At 40.2% G+C, this 7,744-nt stretch overlaps 1 long non-coding RNA gene across 4 annotated transcripts; it reads left to right on the top strand.

Annotated features, from left to right (window-relative positions):
* On the top strand, nucleotides 1–7,400 carry LOC108670407. 4 transcript variants are annotated; one of them, XR_007157061.1, is made up of 5 exons: nucleotides 1–123; nucleotides 4,700–4,798; nucleotides 5,106–6,064; nucleotides 6,493–6,638; nucleotides 7,079–7,400. It is a non-coding gene; the product is annotated as an uncharacterized LOC108670407 (long non-coding RNA). The 4 variants fall into 4 exon arrangements; XR_001930723.2 differs by having other exon boundaries at nucleotides 4,700–4,859; XR_001930725.2 differs by lacking the exon at nucleotides 1–123 and adding an exon at nucleotides 2,093–2,608 and having other exon boundaries at nucleotides 4,700–4,859.
* The last annotated feature ends 344 nt before the right edge of the window (nucleotides 7,401–7,744 follow it).

The following is a 7,744-nucleotide window of genomic DNA, read 5'->3' as shown; positions in this document are numbered from 1 at the left end:
CAATACCGTGTCACATATTTCAAGATTTCAAACGGATAGGAGTAGAACATTTTGATTAAACTTATTCAACTTGGTATAAGTTGGTAACATTACCTGTAAAATATAAAGTGAAAGCAAATTTTGGTAAGTAGTTTTATTAAAATTTTTATTGATATTATTAGAATCCGATGTTATTCTTAGAAGAGAGGGGGAGAAATTCTTTTTCTTCTTCCCAAAACACAAAGTAGGTACAAACTATACCATACCGTAAGTCATCTCTAGACTCTAGGCTTATATTGAGGATAAATTTCAATGAAATAGTCAAAAACATGAGAAAGCTGCCTTGTTCTGTAGGCTTTTCCTTATTTTATTTCAGTTATTGAACCTGCTTGCCATTAGAATTTAGAAGTGGCTCAATGTCCATCTTGCGATCTTGGGTTAGTTGGGTACAATTATAAAAAATTCATAATGCTTTGTGTTCTTCTCAATCAAATATATAAAAGGAATAATTCTCAGAGAACAGAAGTAAATTTTTGCAGCCAGAATAAGACATTAAACTTCTGGTTCTGTGTGTGTGTGACTGTGGTGTGACAGTGTGTGTCACTGTGTGTAAGTGTGTGTCAGTGTCACTGGGGTTCAATATCAATTCTATATATACTCACACTGATGACTGATTGAGTGTCAGTAAAGCACTCGGTAATCAGTAGGTAATGAGTGACTTTGTTCCATAAATGCAATATATAGCCCCTGTGGCTTTAAGTCCACCCAGCGTGGAGTCGTGGACTCGTGGACACCTGGAAAAGAAGAAGAAGATTCTGGAGTTTCATAGCATATAATTCATCCTGGCATTCGCGTACATACTTACCTGGAATACCTTGATTTTTTTTGTTTTATTGGCGTACACTCATTGTTTTATTGGCTTACACTCAGCCACGCTGCGTTGAAGCCTCAGGCGTATGCGCTGCACCATCCTGGGTATGGTAAATAATATAGGTATATTCATAATTTTACAAATCTTATTCAGTTGATAACTGATAAGCTGTTAGGCGTAAGCGGCGGTCTGGTGCCAGTGCCACTTTCGAAAATCTGGCAGAAATAATGAGAAAAAAGGTTTGTTTCAAAAGAGGCTGCTCTTCTACGGTCAAATTTGTGGAATAAATTAACCAAAATTTGAGAATTGAACAGAATCCACTGTGCAGAGAGTGGATGAATATTGCAAGATCTTTGGCGACGCTTCAGTAGCAAAATTTATGCCTTCAGAAAATCTTGCCGACACATTTAGATTGAAATTCTTTCATTTAATATATTTGTCAGTCTTCGGCCAACTATTTAAAAAAGTAAGGTTTCCGGTATGTTGGATTGATCAGTATGCAGTGAAGCTTGTCCAGAAATCAGTTGTGATGAGTTCCCACCAAAAAAATGGAAACATCAAGTTTACGATTACGTAGTTGCGGTCACATTAGAGTGGTCAGACTGCATTATCACATGTTCAGTTGACACTTGCTGTACAATCAGACTGTTTTTAGGGTAAAATTAGTTATTTGGAGTAACACGTGCATGCAACATTGTAAATAAGTTCGTGGCTTGTAAATAGTTTTTCATTACTCAGTATAAATGGCTTTTCATTAAAAATTACCCGGCGACGCTTAGGAGTTAGGGCTTAAAAACCCATATATTGGCGACGCTGCATCCACCCTCTGCACCATGGAACAGAATAAAGTCAGTGTTACAATTTTTTTAAAAATGAAGCCCTTTTTACATGTAATTTGATGTAAAGAGACAGACCAAGCGACTTATGTATGCGTGACTGTCTCTTTATAATGTCTGCTTCTTTTTATCAATCATGTCTGTGTGACTGTGTCTCTACCTCTCTCATTAGCCAGTGTGTTAAAAGATTTTTTTCTTCTTCTTCTTATTAGTATTTCACTTTGACAAGTGGCCGAGGGCTGGTTCGACCCACGGCCTAGATACGGTTACATCATACGGACGGCTTGAATTGTTGAAAGCTACGTTCCGGAAGCAAGGCAGGAATCATGATAGTCCATTACATCTAGGGCAGTGGTGCCTGGGTGGTCTTCGGCAGGCGTCCCAATCTGTTGAGGTAGCATTTTTTCAATGATCATGATATGTTGTAGCCCACTAAGGCCTATTCTGGTGTGTTTTGTTTTTTGTTAATTTTGTTTGAACAATTTACTGCTCTTCAATTTGCTATAAACAAAAGCTGAATGATAAATAAATAAGCCTATTGTGTTGACAAGTTAATACTCAGCGATATGGAATATATTTCAAATTTATCACTTGATTTATGATAAGTTATTTCTTTCATACTAATTTAGCCTCTTTCTTGATCAATAATAATTCTGTCGATCAATTTCTATGCATAAACCAATGAACGTTGTTTATCATGTGCCTAGTATTTCGCGTAGGAAGAGCGTGGGGGTTTATTTTAGAATTTACATCTAACACGGCAATACGTTTACTACCATGTTTCTATTTTACTCCGTATATAATAGTGAGAAATTTTATTGCTAAATTTATCATATTTCTTTTTATGTTACATAATAAAACTCAAAATTTAGTATCGTGCAATTCCGTCTTGTAAACAGTGGATCGTCGAATGAAGTCAGTGGTAATGTTGAACTGATGTGATGTCCCTTATGAAATGGATAAGACAATGTAACTAGAAAGTCTAATCCATGAATTCTATTTCAGCCATGTAGTTCATCGGCAGCCATAGTAGTGACTGGCGCAGGTGGCTTACTTGATGTCGTAATATCTTAGTTTTGACTATACACTTGTTAATGTGATACTAGCTAAAATGAAAGTTAACAGCCGACTTGCATTATGTGTTCACGTCACTTGTAATTGCTAGGTGATAAAGCGATGCATTATTTGTGGAAGTTGCCCCTCAGAAGGGATTTATGACACGTGCCTGTACTCGTCAGATGTCCTATGAGATTCCTCTGTCCTATGCGCATTGTTCCTCAACGCCCCAATGTAATGCCAGACAGCTCGCGGGTATCAGTTGTGTGGTTCAGGTGTTATGTAGGTAGCCTATGGTAGGATTCCTTGTATTTCGCTTCTCTGTCTCCCATGCGTGCGGTCGATGTCTCGTTATAAGCAAACTATTGTTAGGGTCTTTGTGTCTGTTGGACTGTTGCTTGTCATCTGTACCTATACGCACAGCCGTCTCTTTGACATGCTGACACTGCTTCGTTTGAGTCAATTTTATCGGGATGGAGACCTTCCGCCTTGCTTCATGGGTTGACAATTGACCTGCAGCGTGAATTTGCTTGCAATTTGAACCGTTAGCAAACCATCCTACTACTACTGCTACTACTACAATTCTAAACTTGCGTTTATTTTGCAGTTTCATTGTCGACCTTATATTAGCTTGAATCTTCCTGCCAATTTAAAATTTTGGCATCCTCGCCTCCACTTGCTGCAAACAGCGGCGTCCACCGTCCGATTAGATGGTGCCTTGGTGTCTTTTGGGCAGAATAACGGCGTCCTCGACCTATGTTGTGCCATACTCTACAGACTGGTGCATCACTGGGTTTCAATATCAATTCTATATATACTCACACTGATGACTGATTGAGTGTCAGTAAAGCACTCAGTAATCAGTAATGAGTGACTTTGATCCATAAATGCAATATATAGCCCCTGTGGCTTTAAGTCCACCCAGCGTGGACACCCAGAAAAGAAGAAGAAGATTCCGGAGTTTCATAGCATATAGTTCATCCTGGCGTACGCGTACATACTTACCTGGAATACCTTAGTTTTTTTTTTTTTTTTTTATTGGCATACACTCATTGTTTTATTGGCGTACACTCAGCCATGCTGCGTTGAAGCCTCAGGCGTACGCGCTGCACCATCCTGGGTATGGTATAATAATATAGATATATTAATAATTTTACAAACCTTAATCAGTTGATAAGCTGTAAGGCGTAAGCGGCGGTCTGGTGCCACTTTCGAAAATCTGGCAGAAATAATGAGGAGAAAAAAGGTTTGTTTCAAAAGAAGCTGCTCTTCTACAGTCAAATTTGTGGAATAAATTAACCAAAATTTGAGAATTGAACAGAATAAAGTCAGTATTACAATTTTTTTNTTTTAGGGGTGTCCCTTATTACCCCGTCTTGCAGAAATGACCGGCATATTTTTTTGGAATGAGATACCTACACAAATTCTGTCAATCACATTTTTAAGCCTAAGTGCAACTTTTATGTAACTAAAAATTTTCAATATGATAAATATTTGTTCTGCTACAGACCTTAGCAGAGGTACCTGTCCAAAATCTCACTTTTCACACTTTTTTCAGGAATTTTTCAGAGGTAATAAATGTATGATTTTGATTTCTTAACTTGCTTTATGCTACATAGATAGTAAAAATGTTGAACTTTACGCCACTATTTTTAGTTTTGCAAAATTTTGATTAGTTTAGCTGCTGCAACATTTCTATAAAGTGTTGGAGGACTGTCCCTTATTACCCCGCCCGTCCCTTATTACACCGTTTACGGTACTGATTGAGCAGTTGTGCTTGAGTTTCTATCCTAGTGGTTTGCATTTGTTTTTTCCTCTGAATGCAAAAAAGGGGGTGGGTGTGTGAAGTTTTTTTCAATGCACAAACACAGACTCTGCTGCATTGTACATATTGCATTGGACATATATTAGTGATTGCAAAGTTCATGTTTAATGATAGTGTATTTTTTTTGTGCAGTTGGAGGTGTGCGCTCAAAATCATATGCGGATGAAAATTCATTAAATGGTGCACCTGCAGGTCCTCCTGATGTGACGATGTTTAACATGTTCCTTGTGTGTAAGTGCATGCATTTGCACCCTCCAGCTGATATGTGTAAGATGCTGTTTATTTGATGCAGGTCAGTTCACATCAGTAGATACATTATATATAATAGGCCCAATTGATAGACAAATGAAAGCGCGTCAAACGCTGTAAGGTTAAAACACACACACACACATATGTGTTTGTCATATTATATTGAAAAATTTTCTGAAAAAAATTTTCATATCATAATGACAGCCTTTCTTTCTGTTTATTTATCTATGTTATTTGCCTCAGGCCTTAATTGCCTTTACCTCACCTAAATATGTCTTTTTGTCCTCAGCTGAGTGTGTTTATTGGAAAAAATGGTTACTGGACCAAGACCACCAAATTCTGGCCATGCTGTGGCGGAGGTGGCCGGGGGGTGGACGTGTGGTGAATTTGGAGTTGGCGCGCGCGCGCGCGAAAGCGATTTAAAAAGGATGAGCATGGATTGCTTTGATGAGTTTAGGACTTTGTAGTCCAATGTCAAGCTGATGCTCCGCTATGGTCGTCCTACGTCTCCGAGTCGTCGCTAGGCAGATTTCTCCCCGCCCTCGAATACCGCGGATGTAACGTTGAACGTGTATTTTGCGTCTGTTTTGCTCTCCTTTGGGCCAGCTGACGCAAGATGTTGTTTGATTGTCACATGCTGAGGGTAGTTTTTTCCATAAGTGGACAATCCGAGATCTTCTTCAGGAACTTATCCAGTTGTCTTTTGAAAGTCTCAATGGTAATAAAATCCTCCCTCTCTTCTCAGCACCTTTGGTTCAAACAGCCTTGGTGGTAGTCCTACCACGGACAGGAGTGATCCCTCACGAAGATTTTCAACTCTGGCCGCGGCTCTGTTATTGAATGAAGGAATTGTGCACAGTGTCCCACACGCGCTTTAGTTGTAACACTTCACAAATTTGGAGGCTTCCTAACACCAAGACAAGAAGCTGTAGTTATTGGAGACTCGAGCGAGATATCGAGAGCGAGGCTAGGGTGTGAAGAGGGAAGAGAGATGTCACAGAGTACCTCCTGAGTACTCTGAGTCACAGAGTACCACAGGAAACGATACTGGGCCCAACCTCATTCACATCGGCGACATAGATATGAAAGTGATTCATGCCACTGCATCGTCATTCGGGGGCGGATGAAAAAGAAGGAGGAGGCACGGTGCGCGCCCGATCCATCGTGGCCTGGGACTGCTATACGTCCGAAACAAATACTAAGGCATGACAGTCCTGTCACACACCACACTCGTGCTCGGCCATGCTGGTTAGTCGTTATCTCTCTTATATAGGTATATATAGGGATATGTATATATAATTGTTTAGATATAGGTTTATGTTTTGTCCTCATTTTAATATACTTGCGTTTTTTTTTTGTTGTGCATTTTTCGGGATTTCTATTTTTTTAAACTAGGCAGCTATACTTAACTGTCTCGGTCATTGTGCATTGTTTAATAGTGTATGTTTTTGGTATCATCCGCTTAGATTTTTTGTGGTTCTTTGCTCTTACTTGAATTGATCTTGGTTCCATTTAATTATGACTACGTCCCTTGCTTGTTTTGTTAAGGTTAGCTGATAAGTTTCTCTTGCGCAAACACACATTTCTTTATATAGTTTAGCGTGCAGTGCTTGGTTACAATTAATCGTCAAGCTATACATCCTTTACTGTTATATTAATCTAATTTATTTTTACAGCTGTGTAGTTGTTTGTTGCCCGGCTGTAAGTTGTGTCCGTGTGTTTTTTGGCCTGCCACGGGAGGAACGACGGGTTGCACCGGAAGGCTCCATCCACCAAGAAGAGGTCCGGATGTCGGATAGACCTGGCGGCACAGTATTGCTACGTAAGTGTTCATCTTAACCCGGCCTGCGTGATTTTTCTGTATTTTTTTGCTCTCTCTCGTTCCCGTTTATTAGTGCTCTCTCTAGATTTTATTTTGCCTATTGAGAATATTAGTTTTACTCGTTTAGAATATATATATTTGTGTGTGCAGACTTTGTCCATTTGATATTTTTTCTCTAAGTAATATTTGAAATCTTAGAGCTTTCAAACTTTAAATTTAGTCAAGCATTAGCGCTTCCGCACGCACACACAATATTCATTTCCGTTGTCGTGTGGTTTGTTTGTGTGTGTGCTTGTGAACCCCCTCTCCTTTTGTTAGAAGAGGGGAGCATATATATAGGTTGTTGTTTTCTGTTTATCCTCCGAGAGATGTTGTTTGCGCGAGAGATGTGTTGTTTTCTCGCGAGAGATGTGTGCGCATTAATGTTTTTATTTGTGCAGGTGGAGAGGCGCAGTTGTCGGGAAGAAGAGAGTGTGATTGTGTCTCTGTATTCACACAAACACACACGACGATGAAGAATAATTCTTCTCTAACCTGATGTCAGTAGCGCGATGTGTGCATCTTGCCGGCGTCACTGTGTGCGCGCCAACAAATATCATCTGAAGAAGCATTTATTTAATAAAAAATGTTGTTTGAGTGTGGGACTAGCGAGAAATGTGACGACAAACGAGCAGAGTGTCGTGATACAAGAGCTATCTGTCTGTTGTTGTAATTGTCCATCCTGGTAGTGGCGACTAGGGAGGGGGTGATAGGCCAGTTTTTCCGGACACTCGGTACCACTGGTAGTTCTACGACCATCACTGGCTCGCTGACCCGCCAGAACCATTTTATCGCAGTACATACACAACACCCTGGACAAGCCAGGTACTCATTCATCAACCAGAGTTGGATGAATGGCTGAGTTGACCATGAGCTGAGCTTCCCGGAAGAACTTGTCCTCAGTGGGACTCGAACCCGGGAGCTGGGTGCGAGAGACAGAGCCTCTCACCACTGCACCATCACCGCTGTCTCGCCTCTGAACGTGTGTAGGCCGTGCGCGCCCCTGTCATACTATACACTGCTCGTTTGTGTCATTATTGCTCGCTCGTCCATGCATTTTATTTCCC

The sequence above is a fragment of the Hyalella azteca genome, unplaced genomic scaffold (genome assembly GCF_000764305.2).
Source record: "Hyalella azteca isolate HAZT.00-mixed unplaced genomic scaffold, Hazt_2.0.2 contig13520, whole genome shotgun sequence".
Taxonomy (NCBI): Eukaryota; Metazoa; Arthropoda; class Malacostraca; order Amphipoda; family Hyalellidae; genus Hyalella; species Hyalella azteca.
The sequence above is the reverse complement of the archived record's forward strand: the minus strand, read 5'-3'. Positions and strand labels throughout refer to the sequence as shown.